We start from the raw sequence: 16,057 nt of genomic DNA on the forward strand, positions 1-16,057 counted from the left end.
GAGCACCGAGGCAGTCGGCAGGGCCAGTGGGGGAGGCCGGGGTGGCAGGGGCCAGAGGCCAGGCATTGGGCTTGGTGGGACCTAGGACTAAAATTCTGGCTCGAGCACTTTCTATCAGGGTAACCTCTTCAAAGGACTTCGGTTTCCTCATCTGTCATATGGTGATAAATACTCCTGCCTGGGAGGTTATCGCAAAGGTGAGTGAGATGAGGTCATATATTTCTGTACCGTGCTGCAGTTCCGAAATGCTCCGTGCCCTGGTCTTAGCTGCAGTGCTGCTGCTGTTAACATTAGTTCTGCAAGCCCCACTCCATGTAACTATTAGACCTGGCTCTCTGCTGGGTCACCCTGGGACCCCGGGCTCTCCCCTTCCTCTCCCTGCTCTTAGGCAGTGGCTGCTCTAGGAGTTTGGAAGGTGGTGGGTGTGGGTGCTAGAAGAACTGTCTTGAATCTGTGCATGCACAGTAAGTGTACAGCTCTTACTTCCTGTGTGTGTTACTTGGGGATCCTTTCAGGGGGCGTCGCTGATGAGATGATGAGCCCAAGCCAGCCCTTGTTGTTGAGGGTAGGGGGTGATCAGGGTTAGGGGCTGAGGCTCGGGGCCTGAGATGTGCCTGCTGGGGGAAGGGAGGGGAAGCCAGGGGGTAGGGTGGATCTGAGTGCCTGCCCCGTCCCGGGGAGCGGGAAGGACAAGGGTACTGGGGAGAAACTGGGCCCCACTCCTCTCAGGGCAGTGACGTGGGCAGGAACCGGCTTTCAGACTTGCAAACCGCAGTCTGCTCAGAGTCTTTATTAATTCCAGGACTGGGAGGGAGGCTGGAGCCAGCGGGAGAGGACTTGCTGCAGGGGTAGTGGTGGGGGGGGGGCCAGGAGAGGTGTGGGGGCGCCTGCAGGGTACGACTTGAGGCTGCCGGGCCCAGCCTCTCCGCTGTGTCCTGTCCCCCACCTGCATCCCTGAGTCCCCCCTTTTCCTTAGCATCCTGTATCACAGCAGCTCCCTGAACTCATATCCCACAGGCTTTCTGTACACCTCCAAAGAATCAAACCCAGTAGACTGATTATCCAGTGCCACTTAGTCCAATGCATTCAAGGCATAAAATGTAAGAACTGGGGGTTACAGTGATAGACCAACATTCATTCATTCAAGAAACACAACAGTCCTGAATTGCTCTCTACCCACCTGCCGGCATAGCTGTACAGATAAGCAATGTAAAAAAAAAAAAAGAAAAGAAAATGTCAAACTGCCTGGGGCACCAAATGTTGCAGGGGCTTGGCTTTACTGTTACCACCAAGTGTTACCCACCCACTTGGTCCAGAGCATCCAGGTGAGTCATTGATGGGCCACCAGCCTCTCCAGACCTTTAGGAAGGACAGAGCCCCAGCCTCCATTTGGCTCTCAGTCATGGCTGTGCTCAGAAACCCTCAGAAAAAGCCTCTCAGACAAAGCCCGGATTTCTGAGCATGTCCTTCAGGGCCTTGCCCGACCTGGCTCCACTGCTCTGCCTCTCTCCTCCCCTCTGGCTGATGGAGCGGCTCCCCAGCACCTGGACTCGTCCTGGAGGGCTGGGTGCTGGACCTTTGCTGCTGGAGTTCACTGGTCTCAACTTCCTCCAGCTCCGTGCCCCTCGACATGCCTGCCCCCAGAAGCTCTCTGAAGGTTCTTGACTTGAACTTGGTGCTTCATTCTTATCCTCCACTGGCCTGGCCATCACTGAGGGCAGTGTGAGGACGGACTCATTTCTGCTTCCTTCATGGTTGAAGAGTATGAGAGGACAAACACAGACGTGCACTCCAGGAGATGGGGGCAGAGTTCTGGTGATAAGGACAGACCTCCAGAAACCCGGGAGGTGTGGTTTCTGTTTTCTTCCTTATCTACACACGGTCCTTTTGTCCACTGAGTGCAGGATGTGCTATCTATCTGCACGGGACCTTGGACCAGAGAGAGTAAGCGTAGGCTGCCAGCTAGCCTGGGAAGAGCTCGATGTCATCCCAGACCTGGGACCCCCTACTGGGGTTCCCTCAAATGAGGGGGCCTCAGTTATCAATCATTTACACCTCCGTGTGAGCGAGCGTCCCCCCGGCTGGTCCCATGGGAAATAAGGTCCTCGTTACACTAACAGCGGGAACAAGAATTTCTCAACCTAAGTGAGGTTTGGGAAGGACTTGCATGCTGGTTGGGTAGTGTGGGCTCCAGAGCAGACCTTCTAAGAGAGAAGCAGCAGGAAGGCAGAGTGAAGGCCATACATACACACGCTGCCCTGGCCCATCCCTTCTCACCCATGAGACCCAGCTGCCAATGACATTAAGGTCTGAGCTTTCCCCTCTTCTGATTTTAAATTTTCTAGTAGCTTTGGAAAGAAAGCTATGACAAATGTGACAAACCTAGACAGCATATTAAAAACCAGAGAGATCACTTTGCCAACAAAGGTCCGTGTAGTCACAGCTATGGTTTTTCCAGTGGTCATGGATGAATGTGACAGTTAGACCATAAAGAAGGTTGAGCACTGAAGAATTGATACTTCCGAACTGTGGTGCTGGACCAGACTTTTGAGAGTCCCTTGGGCAGCAAGGAGATCAAATCAGTCCATCCTAAAGGAAATCAGTCCTGAATATTCATTGGAAGGACTGATGCTGAAGCTGAAATTCTAATACTTTGGACACCTGATGCGAAGAGCCAACTCATTGGAAAAGATCCTGCTGCTGGGAAAGATTGAAGGCAGGAAGAGAAGGGGACAACAGAGGATGAGATGGTTGGATGGCATCACCGACTCAATGGACATGAGTTCAAACAAACTCTGGGAGATGGGGAAGGACAGGGAAGCCTAGCATGCTGCAGTCCATGGGGTCACAAAGAGCTGGACATGACTTAGCAACTGAACAATAACAAGTAGCCACTTGAAAGAAAAGACAAATAAAATTAATTTGCTTAATAAGCTATGCTAAGTCACCTCAGTTGTGTCCGACTCTGTGCAACCCCAGAGACAGCAGCCCACCAGGCTCCCCCGTCCCTGGGATTCTCCAGGCAAGAACACTGGAGTGGGTTGCCATTTCCTTCTCCAATGCATGAAAGTGAAAAGTGAAAGTGAAGTCGCTCAGTTGTGTCCGACTCTTTGCAACCCCATGGACTGCAGTCTACCAGGCTCCTCCATCCATGGGATTTTCCAGGCAAGAGTACTGGAGTGGGGTGGCATTTAACCCAATATACCTAAAAGATTGTATTTGGAGCAATTAATGGATACAAAAAATTATTTAAGAGATATTTTGCATTCTTTTTTGTACAAAGTCTTCAAACTGGAGTGTAGGATACACTTTGACTATCACCTTGATTTAGATCAGTTACATTTCAAGTGCTCAGCAGCCTCCTGTGGCCAGTGGCTGCTGGGTGGATGGTCCAGGGTGAGACCACGAGGAGTCTGGGTCTGGTGGGGAATGAGCCTGACTTGGGACCAGCGAGGAGGGAACACTGGGGGTGGTTCTTGCTACTGAAAGGTTACCAGTGGGACAGGGCATGAGGAGAAGGGACAGAGGGAAGAGTGCAGTCCTTGGGGGCCCTCAGTGGGAGGCCCGAGGAACGCACAGCACAGGGGAGAGGCCATTGTGTTGGTGACCGAGCCAGGGAGGCCGGCCTCCTACCGAGGGGCACCAGGCAGCATTTCATCTAGGAGAGGAGAGCGGCCTTCTGCAGCTCAGCCTCCCCAGAGGCGGCTGGGACCCCCGCAGCGGACTTTCCTGGGGATAAAGCATCTGCAGCTGAAAAAAGACTGAACGCTGCAGATCTGGGCCACTCGTGGAATCTTACTTCATCACATGGGATCTGCCCAAACCCGGGTAAACCCAAGGGAAGTACAGCCTGTGCTCAGAGCGGGGTTTGGGAGTTGGGAAGGCGGGCTAGCATTTCTACAACCCCCCAGGCTGGGGTGGGAGGGCAGAGGGGCCAGTGGCTGTCACTGTGACAGGGATTAACGCTGATCAGTGTGTGAGCTGCGACAGATCACCTTGTAATACCTGATGAAGGTGACATCAGGAGTAATCAACCCTAAGGTGCACTCGTTTCCTTTTATGGAGACGGGACAGGGGTCTCCACAAGCCCTTATGAGGGAAAACTTCTGGCTTTAAGAGTCTAGTCCCTGGTGGCTCAAATGTTTAAGAATCTGCCTGCAATGCAGGAGACCTGGGTTCAATCCCTGGGTTGGGAACATTCCCTGGAGAATGGAATGACAACCCACTCCAGTATTCTTGCCTGGAGAATTCCATGGACAGAGGAGCCTGGCAGGCACATGGGGTCGCAAAGAGTCACACGACTGAGTGACTAACACACAGACACACACACACACACAGCAAGTACTCAAGAGTGGGACAGGGTCCACTGAAGCAGACGTTTGAGGCTGGGGGAGGAGAAGGCCAAGGAGGACCATCCCCCCTGCCCCACGCCTCAGCTCCACACACTGCCCCAGGGTGTCCCAGCTCCGGAGGCCCGCGTCTCCGATCCAGTAACCTCTGCCCAGGCCCGGGTGTTTGTATGTCTGAGTCATTTGTCAGTCTGGGTCCTTGGCCCGTGCAAGCCAGGGGGTGGGTGTCCCGGACGGGCCGTTCTGCCCCGTGCTGTTCCGCTTTGCCTCGCGGGCTGTCTGCTGCCGTCTGGGGGGAACATCGTGAGCTGGGTGCTCTGAGCACCCCTCCCTAGGGGACCCGGGACGGAGGAGTCCAGGACACGCCTCTCACGGCTTTCACACTTGACAGTTTACAAAAGCACATCTCCATTTTCGATCAGAGATATTATTAACCAAGTTTATAAACACAGGGGTTAGGAGCCCTGTCTACAAACTTGGGCTGCCAGAAAGCACTGCTATCTCTTGCAGATCTATTTAATTCTAACTCTGAGCCCCTGTCACATGGGCAGGGGCAGCGAATTCCATCCCAGTTACTGGGCCTCTCTGCCTCCTCCCTCCACCCCCAACCAAAATCCAGGCGTCTCCGCTAAGCCCTGGAGACTAGAATCGGCTCTGGCTCAACGATCGCCATGTGGGAGCCTCTGTGCCTTTGTGAACCCCGCATTGCGCTGAGGCTGGGGAGCCGGGGCCTGGGGAGGCTTTCATGGGGCAATCCCCTCCTGGGAGTCACAGGAGGATCTCCCGGTCCCCGAGAAGGACCTCTTCCCTCTGGGCCCCCTGTCCCTCTGGGATTCTGACTCAAAGCGAGGATGGCTTCAGTCTGCGTTGGCCAGCAGCCTGCTAAGCTGCTGGAGGGGAGGGATTCAGGACTGACACTTACAGGTATTCACAACCAAATAAACTATTACGCTTCCCAGAGGAGGAAACTGGGCCTTAAGAAAGCACACACCCGGCCCAAGGTCACCCCAAGGCGTTGTCACCTGGAGCTGATTTCACCCCCTCAGCCACCCTGTCTTCTGAGTGATGGAGAGCAGGGCCTTCTCTTCCCTGGTTTTGGCACATAGTAGGGCCCAGGGCTGAGCTGTCTGCCCCCAGCAGTTCCTACGGGGCTCTGGTGGGCAGAGCAGTCTGCGCACCCTGCCCTCCTCCGTGCTCCCTCTGCCCGGCTTTCTCCTGCACGCCTTATCACCTCACCTCCCCCAGCCCGCCGTGCCCAGGAGCCCTTCCAAAAGCCTGACCCATGAACACGGCCGGGCAGGGAGCTCTCTTCGCCTGAATCCTGCCAGTCTCCATCTCTACACCACGTTTGGGGCCACTCCCTGCCCTGAGCAGACCCCTCCACCCATGCCTGGAACCCTTAGCTGGCTTGATCCCTGTGGCGCCAGGCGGGTCCCACGGGGCGGGCAGGGCAGCTGCCAGGATGAAGGGTGGGAGACAGGCGAGGCCGGGCCAGGGGTCCTGCTGGGCTGGGGTTATCTACTCTGTCAGTTCTTTCTGTCCTTCACATTCCTGAGCTGCCTGCTTTCGCTGAGCATGGAGCCTTGGGAGTGGGGGACTCACAGAATGCTAGCACCAGCAATCCTGGAATGAGGAGCAATCAGGAAGACTTCCTGGAGGAGATGACGCCAGAGCTGCATCCTGGTCCCTTCTCTCAAAGGGAGATGCACTCTGGGTGGCATCTGCAGAAGCAGGAAGGCTGAAAGCCCTGGCTGAGACCTGTACCCTTCAGCCCACCCACGGGCTGCCTGCCTGACTGCCTGCGGGGGAGGGGTAGCTTCCGAAAGCATAGACCCCAGCTGTCCCCGCCCTGCTTCAGGCCACCAGTAACTGACCCTGGGAGGATGCTGGCCCTTCCTGCTCAGCCTTTCACACTCTACTAGCAGGCTGTGACCCATTGATGAGGTATAAAATTGATTTAGCGGGTCAGGAACAGCATTTTAGAAGGAGAGAAAAGAAGACATGCAAGTGTAATATACATGTGACCAAACCAGCCTTGTATCTTAACTCTTTTGTCTGGTTTTCATGTTTGCCTGGGAGGCCTAGATGAAGATGAATTCTTTTCCTGCATGTCACAGTCAGAAAGTCCGAGAGACACCATGACCATGAGTGTTTACAAATGGTTCTCACACTCTGCGCGGGGGAGCTGTGGGGAAGAGGTACCTGTGATGTGACTGAGGAACGTCCAGGTAGACAGCTGAATGGGGGGAGGGAGATCCCCCAATCCTGCAATGCCTTCCTGATACCCCTCGCCTGGCCACAGGTTGGGTTCCCACCAAGCTGATAAGAACTGAAGTCTTGGCCCCCAAGCTTGGGTCACCATTGTTCTTGGGGGTCGCTATGCCTGCCGTCTGGCTCCAAAGCCCCCAAGACTCCCCCAAGGGCCCTCCTGACGCTCTGATTCCTTTCCTGACCCTCAACATGCTCACTGCTCCCGTTCCTGAGAGCAGTCCCTCTGGTGCTGATTCTTGCCTGGATTTGCGGGGTGGGTTTCAGGAGGTGTATAAACCTCCTGATATGACATTTCAAAATGTCCCCTAGAGGACAGAAGGTCCCTCCCCTGCGCTGGCTTCTCCAAGGGGTCTTTCCTGGTCACATGGTGTTACCAGACGGGCCTACTATCCAGACGGGTGTAGGGCTGTTCTCACCCATTGCTCTCAGAACGCACTTTGAGGTCTTGTAGGGCTGGAGACTGGCAGAATCTAGGAGGGCTCCCTGCCCGGCAGTGTTCGGCTAAGCTGCCCACTCTTTGTCCATCAACCCAGACTGCTGAGAGCCCTGGTCCCTCCAGAACCCTGTGTGTGTAGAGTTTGCCGGTTAGGAAATAAAAATCTGATACTGCTAAAGCGGATTGGGGGCCGTCAAGCAGAAGAAGTGTCAGGTGGGGTCAACCCAGGAAGGCTTCTCAGAGGAGGAAGCATGTGGCTTTGGATCCAGCCGGTACTGTGCTCCCCTCATCTGTCAGGCCCCATGCTGGGAGCTTCAACGACAGTAACCTGTTTCATCTCCAAATGAATGAGGAGCTGGTGTTATTTTCCTGACTCAATCACACCTTTTTATCTGGTATTTCTGATGCTTTGCCATCTTTGGATGTTGCTGACTCTGGAGGGACCATCCTTCCCAGGGCAAGCTAATTCCTATAGATAGTAAACAGCTTGCCTGGGAGAGGGACTTTCACATATAAACCAGCCAATCCAGAGTTCACACTTCAACCACCTCCTCTATGGAGCTCTCATCCTCCGGGCCACCACTCATCTGCCCTAATCAACCCCAGGCCAGGGATCAGTGAATTCAACTCCACAAGGGCATTTTAAAGTGAGAGCTGGTAAAGAATCTGCCTGCAATGTGGGAGACCTGGGTTCAATCCCTGGGTTGGGAAGATCCCCTGGAGAAGGGAAAGGCTATCCACTCCAGTATTCTGGCCTGGAGAATTCCATGAACTATACAGTCCACGAGGTCACAAAGAGTCGGACACGACTGAGCAACTTTCACACAACATATACAGAGTCAAGTGCACAGAGAGTAGGTGGGTAGCTTGAGGGTTTTTGTTTTATGTGATTTTTTTGCTTGAGGGTTTTTAAATGCTTACACACCCAGGTCACTACCCTTCGCATCAACATACAGAGCACTTCCGGGTCAGTCCCCACCGGAGACAACCACTCGGCTGATGCCTCTCACCACAGAGTACTGCTGCCTGTTCTTGAACTTTGCAGTGGGCCTAACTGTGTCCCCCAAAGATATGGTCAAGCCCTAATGGCTGGCACCTGTGACCTTATTTAATACTAGAGTTTTTGCAGATGTAATCTAATTCAGATGAGGTCCTACTGGATTAGGGTGAGTCCTACATCCAATGACTGGTGTCTTCATAAGAAGGCCACGTGGGGACTTCCCTGGTAGTCCAGTGGCTAAGATTCCCAATGCAGGGAGCCTGGGCTCAATCCTTGATCAGGGGACTGGGTCCCACATGCCACAACTAAGAGTTCGCGTGCCCCAATTAAGATCCCGTTTTTGGGAAAGGAGTACATCAAGGCTGTATATTGTCACCCTGCTTATCTAACTTATGTACAGAGTACATCAGGCGAAATACCAGGCTGAATGAAGCAAAAGCTGGAATCAAGATTTCCAGGAAAAATATCAATAACCTCAGCTATGCAGATGACACCACCCTTACGGCAGAAAGTGAAAAGGAGCCTCTTGATGAAAGTGAAGAGAAGAGTGCAAAAGCTGACTTAAAAAGCAAATTCAAAAAATGAAGATCATGGCATCTGGTGCCATCACTTCATGGCAAATAGGTGGGGAAACAATAGAAACAGTGAGAGACTTTATTTTCTTGGGCTCCAAAATCACTGCAGATGGTGAATGCAGCCATGAAATTAAAAGACACTTTCTCCTTTTTTTTTTTTTTTTTTGACACTTTCTCCTTGACAGAAAAGCTATGACCAACCTACACAGCACGTTGAAAAGCAGAGACATTACTTTGCCAACAAAGGTCTGTCTAGTTAAAGCTATGGTTTTTCCACTAGTCATGTATGGATGTGAGAGTTGGACTGTGAAGAAAGCTGAGCGCCGAAGAATTGATGCTTTTGAACTGTGGTGTTGGAGAAGACTCTTGAGAGTCTCTTGGAGTGCAAGGAGATCCAATCAGTTCATCCTAAAGGAAATCAGTCCTGAATATTCATTGGAAGGACTGATGCTGAAGCTAAAACTCCAATACTTTGGCCACCTCATGCGAGGAACTGACTCATTGGAAAAGACCCTGATGCTGGGAAAGATTGAAGGCAGGAGGAGAAGGGGTTGAGATGGTTGGATGGCATCACCGACTCGATGGACATGAGTTTGAATAAGCTCCAGGAGTTGGTGGACAGGGAAGCCTGGCATGCTGCAGTTCATGGAGTTTCAAAGAGTTGGACACAACTGAGTGACTGAACTGAACTGATGCCTTAGCTAAGACACAGAGCAGCCAAATAAATAAAATTTTAAAAGGCCATGTGATGATGTGGGGGTGCAGACACACAGGGAGAAGATGGCCATGCGAAGATGGAGGTAGACAAGCCAAGGAACACCAAGGATGGCTGTCAACCATCAGAAACTAGAAAGAGGCATGGAAGCGTTCTTCCTTAGAGCCTTTGAAAGGAGCATGGCCCTTTCAACCGCTTGAGTCTGGACTTCTAGAATTGTGGCAGAATCCATTTCTCTTGTTTGTACACCAGGTATGTGGTCGTTTGTTCTGGCAGCCTCAGGAAGCTCACACCCTCTCAGGAATGAACTCCCACAGTGTGTACTTCTTTGTATTTGCTTTCTTTTGCTCATATGGTGACTACCAGATTTACCCATACTTTCGTCTGTAACTAGACCTCATTCTTTTTCAAGGCCGTGTCATATTCCATCTGATAAATAAACCCCAGTGTATTTATCTATTGTAATTTTAATGCACTTTTGGTTCCAATTTTTTTTTTTTTTGGTATTGTGAATAATGCTGCTGGAACATCCCTGTCTTTAGTAGAAATATGTACTCATTTCTCATGGGTATACAGCTGGAAGTAGAATTGCTGGGTTCTATGCTAAATACATGTTTAATTATTTGAAGAATTTTTGGACAGTTTTTTTTTAAAGAAGTACCATTTTACTTTCCTATCAGCAGCCTAGGAGAATTCCGGTTATTCCTCATCCTGTCAACATTTAGAATTGTCAGTGTTTAAATTTTAGCCATTCTGGTGCGTATACAGGGGTATCTCATTATGGTTTTAACTTTCATCTCTCTGATGAGTAATGATGGTGAGCTCTTTATCATATGACCTTTGGGCCTTTGAATATCTGTGTTTGTGACATGCTGCCTATTTAAGACTTCTATTCACTTTTGAAAATTGAGTTGTTTGATAGTTTTCTGTTTATTTGTAAGAGTTCTTTATGTACGCTGATACAATTCTGTGGCTAGTTGCATGTATTGTAAGGATCTCCCACTCTGTAGCTTGCCTGTCTTGCCTTCCTGTCTTTTGATGAACAGAAGTCATTGACTTTAATGAAGGCAGAGTTACCAGTATTTCTTTAGTGGTCAGTGCCTTTTCTGTTTCATTTAGGAAATCTTTGCCTACTCAAAAGTCTTAAAGATATTCTCCTATTTTCTTTTAGAAGCTTTATAGTTTTGCTTCTCACTTTTAGGTCTCAGATCTACTTTGACACAGAAGTAATTAAAAAAACAATTATTTGGCTGCACCGGATCTTCGTTGCGGCACGTGGGATCTTTAGCTGTGGCATGCGAACTTTTGGTTGTGGCACGTGGGATCTAGTTCCTTGACCAAGAATCGAACTGGGCCCCCTGCATTGGAAGCAGAGAGTGTTAACAACTGGGCTACTAAGGGAAGTCCCATTACAAGAGTATTTTAAATCTTAGCAGAGCCAGGCCTCAGTCTGCCCACCCAACCACTCTCCAAGCTTGGTGGCTCCAGCCTTTGGGAGAAGTCCTTCCCTCCTGTGCTGCCGGCTGTATGGCCTCTTTCACCAGCCCTTGCCCTTCCCTCAGGCCCTGGATTTAATAAAAGCTCCGAGCTGCCTGTGGTTTTCAGACTGAATGTTGGCTCCAACCTCTGTCAGGATTCAGGCAGCAGGTGGGGTGCCCCATCCCCTCTCCATATGCATGTCTATTCCTACCTGGGGTGGGATAAGCTCATCAGTTTCTACAACTCTGAGGGTCCCCAGACTGGGATGTGGAGCCTCTTTACTGATCCTTCCTTACTCTTCTCTAAACCCACCCCACAGCCTGGACCTTCCCCATAGCTACTCTCCATTTGTTCATAGATTTATGGACCAGAGGAGCTTGTCCTGACCAGGATGACAAATAGGCTCCATCACCAACCACATTTGATTGGCATTGGCTGCCTGAAATGGTGTTAAAAAGGATTCTGGGGATATCCAGTTTCAGCAGGTGAGAATTGCACAGTTGCTTGGTAACGTCTGCCTGGAAACAAGAGATGGGCGCTGTGCCCTGCACATTGTGTCTTTAATGCCTCTGATCCAGTCTAAGACTCTCACTAGGATTAGTCAAAAGTAGAGTTTCAATGACTCATTCAAGGGCACTCAGCTCTTAATTAAGAGAGAGACAGTTTGGAAGCTCAGGTGTTACCCATTCAGCCAAAAAGCAGCTTATTTATTCACTTACCAAATATTGATGGAGCACCTACAATATTTCAGGCCCCGAACTGGGCACTGGCATCACTGATAAATAGACATGAGTTTGAGCAAACTCTGGAAGACTGAAGAACAGGGAAGCCTGGTGTGCTGCAGTCCACGGGGTTGCAAAGAGCTGGATATGACTTAATGACTGAACGATAACAGCTGGGCATTGAGGATATAATGATGAATAAGCCCTAGTCTGGCATATCCCTCGTCTCATGATTCCCCTGATGCCAATATTCAACATACAGAATCAATGAATCAGGGGGTCTCACATGATGTTCATCTGCCATCCTGCCAGCCTGCCGTCGCTCACTTCTTCATCCTCCAGTCCCAGTCCCTGGGGTGAAATTATAGTACAGTTTTTTAAAAATGGAACTTGGTATGTACCTGAAGTTCCATGATTGAAGTGCTTCTCCCCAGATAACTTTCACAAAACTCATCCACAGATGAGACCTGTAACAAAAGGATGTGAAAATCGCTAACGAAATGGCCCAGGAGGACCCCGGGGATTCTGAAATGACTCTCGGGGCCTGTCTGGACACCATCTGACGACAACCCCCTGGTCCTGCCCCCTGGTCTGGACACCCTTCTCCCTCTGAGCCAGCCTCAGGACTCTCCACTCTTCCCTAGATGCACACACATGTAGATAGGTATGCACACACACATACACACACACAGAGGAGCACACACGGGGCCATAGACAAACGCAGGCTTAGACACACCTTCTCTGCCCCACAAGGGTCTGTGCTCACAGATCTCAAGTTAGAGCTCTCACTGTTCCACTTGTGACTCAGCCTTGGGTGAGGCAGCCTCCCCGAGCCTCACCATCCCCGTCTCTTAGAGAGGGTGGTGGGTGAGACACCCACGAGCACGTGGCACACACATTGGGTGTGGGGTTCAGCAACCGTTACGGGAGCACCCCCCAAAGCCCCGCTCAGATCCCTGGCTCAGAGCTGTTCCGAGAAACTGGAGCAGGGCGGAGGGCGTGGCCCGGCGCTCGGGGCTCTGTAGAACATTCATCACTGTGCCCCCTGCGCAGACTTTGGCACGGAGCTGGGAACATGGTAGACAGGCAATCTAGGCCTGTTACAGGAGGGAGGGAGGGAGGGAGGGAGGCAGGGAGGAAAGATCAGGGTTTTGCTCTCAATCTTCTGGTTCCTTCCCTCTGGGGAAGACCTAATTGGTTTCAGAGTCCTGAAGGAACAGGGTCTGTCTGTTTTCTGTCCCGGGTAAGCTGGGAAAAAGGCCACTGCTGTCTCGGCTGGACGAGAGGGGGCCCTGGGAGGTGAGCCCCAAGTCCGCTGCAGAGCCGCCGATCGGAGCCCAGCTGGGCCCCTGCCTCCCGCCCGGGCCCCATGTTCTCCACTTTCATCATGTCCACCGCCCTGGCTGGGCCCCCGCCAAGCCCTCACTCGCTGGTGAGGGCCAAGCCAGGGCCGTGCCAGGCTCAGCGGAGGCCCTTGGCCAAGAACAGCAGAGCCGTTCTCAGGAAAGCTGGGGGATTAAGCCGCAGGCCAGCAGGGACTCAGGTATCCGCCTCTTGTCCCCGGCCTGGAGAGGAGGGGCAGGACGACCTCAGAGCTGCCATCCTCTTGGGGACACAACACCCCCCGAGCCAGCTCGCCCGGGAACCACCTTCAAAGCGGAGCCAGGGCCACCTGACTCTGGTCCCTCTTGCCCCCTCAGTCGACCCGGCTTCGCAGCCTGGAGCCCCTCTCCTCCAGCCCCGGCTGAGTGCTGACCCCAGGCTGGACCCTGCCCCGAACTTGGGATCTCCCCTCCTCTGAGTCTCCTGGGGTTGGGATCTGCGTGGAGGAAGGGGTCGGAGGAGGTGGGGGCCTCAGGGCAGATGGTCCTTTCTGTTAAGACCACTTCTGTGCTCAGGTGGGAGACAGCATGGGATGGAGATCCCAGCCACAGCTGCCGGGTCATGGTGTGGGGCAGACACACCCGGGGCAGGAGCTGTCCTGGGTTGCCCAAATGTGTCCCCGAGGGGTGAGGCCCCGCTTGCTCTGGGGCGGGCCCCCGGGTGCCTGGGGCTTCTGTCCATCTTGCAGCCCTGACTATGGTGTGTTCCTTCTCCCTGTCCTGTCCGTACCCAACCCATCCTTCAGGACTTCTCGGCCTCCAGTGTCTTCTCTGACCCCAGGGGGGGTTGAGGGCTCCCTTCTGTTTCCCCAACCCCCTACTTCTCCCCTTCCTGGGACCTCGGCCACCCTGGGCTGCCCGCACCTGCAGACTCTTCTCAGAAGGGAGTCGCAGAGCTGGGCGCCCTCTTCTGCCACTCCCCAACCTCCCTCTCTTGACCCTAACGGTCCTGCTGCCCTCTAGGCTGTGACCGTCACTGGCTGGGTCCCCACTGGAGCAGGTGGCTGTTTGCCCCGGCCCAGTCCCTGGTCTGGGCCACCTCTAGGCCCCTCCTTGCAGGCCCGGACGGGTGGGGGTGTCTGCAGGGACGCTGACTCAGATGTTATTTTGGGCTCCCCTTGGGCCTGGCGGGCCCTGGGGCCTCAGGCCTGTTTAGACGGCTGGGCCGGATGTGACCACATCCAGGCGCTTGGGCCTCCCCGAGGCTGGTGAGAGGCAGGCCAAGGCAAACGCCAGCTGGGCAGGGGGCAGGCAGGGAGGCCAGGCCTGGCTGGTCAAGGGATCCAAAGGCTGACCCAGGCCTGGGTCTCAGTTCCAGGGGGTCCCAACTGAGGCCCTGAGCCATGAAGCTGGTGCATTAGTCCCTGAAAGGTCATTCTCTGATAAATCCCCTAAACTGAAATGCCAGTCAGAGAGGGTTGGGCTTCCCAGGGATAGCCTTGACACCTCTCACATGGACATATACCCCACGCAAGAGCCTGAGGCCCAGAGACGGAGGGACAGGCCCAGTTCAGATAGAGAAACCCACCTCAACCTGAGTCTTTGGGTCCCAAAAGACATTACTCTTTAGAGCTGCCGCAGGCTAGAAGCTGCTCAGCCAAAGGTGGAGGGCTGGATGCCCTGGGCTCCCATCTGGACTCCATGCCCGTGCCCTGTGGGCCTCAGCTTCCTCATCGGTCACCCCCGAGCCCCTGGCGCCCTGTGAGCCTGTGGCCCACAACAATCCCACGTCTCTGTGTAGACCTGGCTTTCCAGGAGCGGCCAGGTGGTACCTGCCGCTCCTCCCTGAAGTCGCTTGTCTTCGGTCCCTGCCCCAGGCCCCAGCCAGAAATGTTTAAGGAAACATGGAAATCCTGAAGCTCTGTCCACCACGTCCGATTGAAAACAGAAGGGGCTGGAGCGCTGCTGTTAACTCTGGGAGAGCCAGTGAATGGCCTGGGGCTTGGCGCTGGCGCCCAGGTGCACACCTCTGTCCCAGACTCCATCGTGGGCAGGTTCAGGGCTGGCAGGTGGGTGCTCCTTGCCAGCCAACCTCATACTCTGGGCCCAGGGACACCCAGACCCGCTGCCTCGGTGGGAGGCCTTTCTGGGGGAAGGGAGGGGGCAAAGGAGGGAAAGGCTGAAAGATGTTTCAGAGCCACCCGAGGGCCGGGCCTGGGCGCCCCCTTTGAGAGAGGAGTAGGGTAGACGGCACACCTCACCGCTCCCACTTTGCTTTGTCACAGCACAAAAGTGGGGGCCAGTGTGAGACTAAGGACACCATGGCAGGGGGCCGCTGTGCTCAAAGCAGGAAGAGGGGCAGTTTTTCAGGCAGGATGCCCACAGGCACAAAGGCTGGCGTGTCCCTGGTGTCTCGGGTTGGGGGTGGCGGGTGGTTCTAGTGAGCCCTTTTCACATGAGATGCTCAGATTCCAAGACCCAGGTTCTATCTTCAGACACCTCAGAGCTGAGAGGACCTTGCTGCTACTGCTAAGTCACTTCAGTCGTGTCCGACTCTGTGTGACCCCATAGACAGCAGCCCACCAGGCTCCCCTGTCCCTGGGATTCTCCAGACAAGAACACTGGAGTGGGTTGCCATTTCCTTCTCCAATGCTTGAAAGTGAAAAGTGAAAGTGAAGTCGCTCAGTCATGTCCGATTCTTAGCGACCCCATGGACTGCAGCCTTCCAGGCTCCTCCGTCCATGGGATTTTCCAGGCCAGAGTACTGGAGTGGGGTGCCATTGCCTTCTCTGAAGAGGACCTTGAGGGGAGCCCATTATCTGGAGGCTAAGACTGAGGCTCAGAGAGGACTGTGGCTTGCCCAAAGTCACGTGGTTGTGGCCAGAAAGGGATCTGGCCTCCATGTCTGTCTCCCAGACTCAAAGACAGTGTTTGGCCAGCAGGGCCCCGGGCCTGGGTGGGAGACCTCCGTCCCCAGCACCCTCCCCTTCCTCCTCTCGATCCAGATGCCAGCCCCAGGATATTCCCACCTGTTCTCCAGAGAGGTGGGGGGGCGGCCTCCCGGGGGCCAGTCCTCTCGGGACGGAGGCTGCGGCTGGCCCCGGGCAGCCCAGCTTTCCGGCAGCCGCCCAAGTATGTGGACGGCCGTGTGGGCAGCCGTTCTTGCCACGTTCCCAGAGCACACACCA

This window comes from Bos taurus, chromosome 25, assembly GCF_002263795.3.
Source record: "Bos taurus isolate L1 Dominette 01449 registration number 42190680 breed Hereford chromosome 25, ARS-UCD2.0, whole genome shotgun sequence".
Classification (NCBI taxonomy): Eukaryota; Metazoa; Chordata; class Mammalia; order Artiodactyla; family Bovidae; genus Bos; species Bos taurus.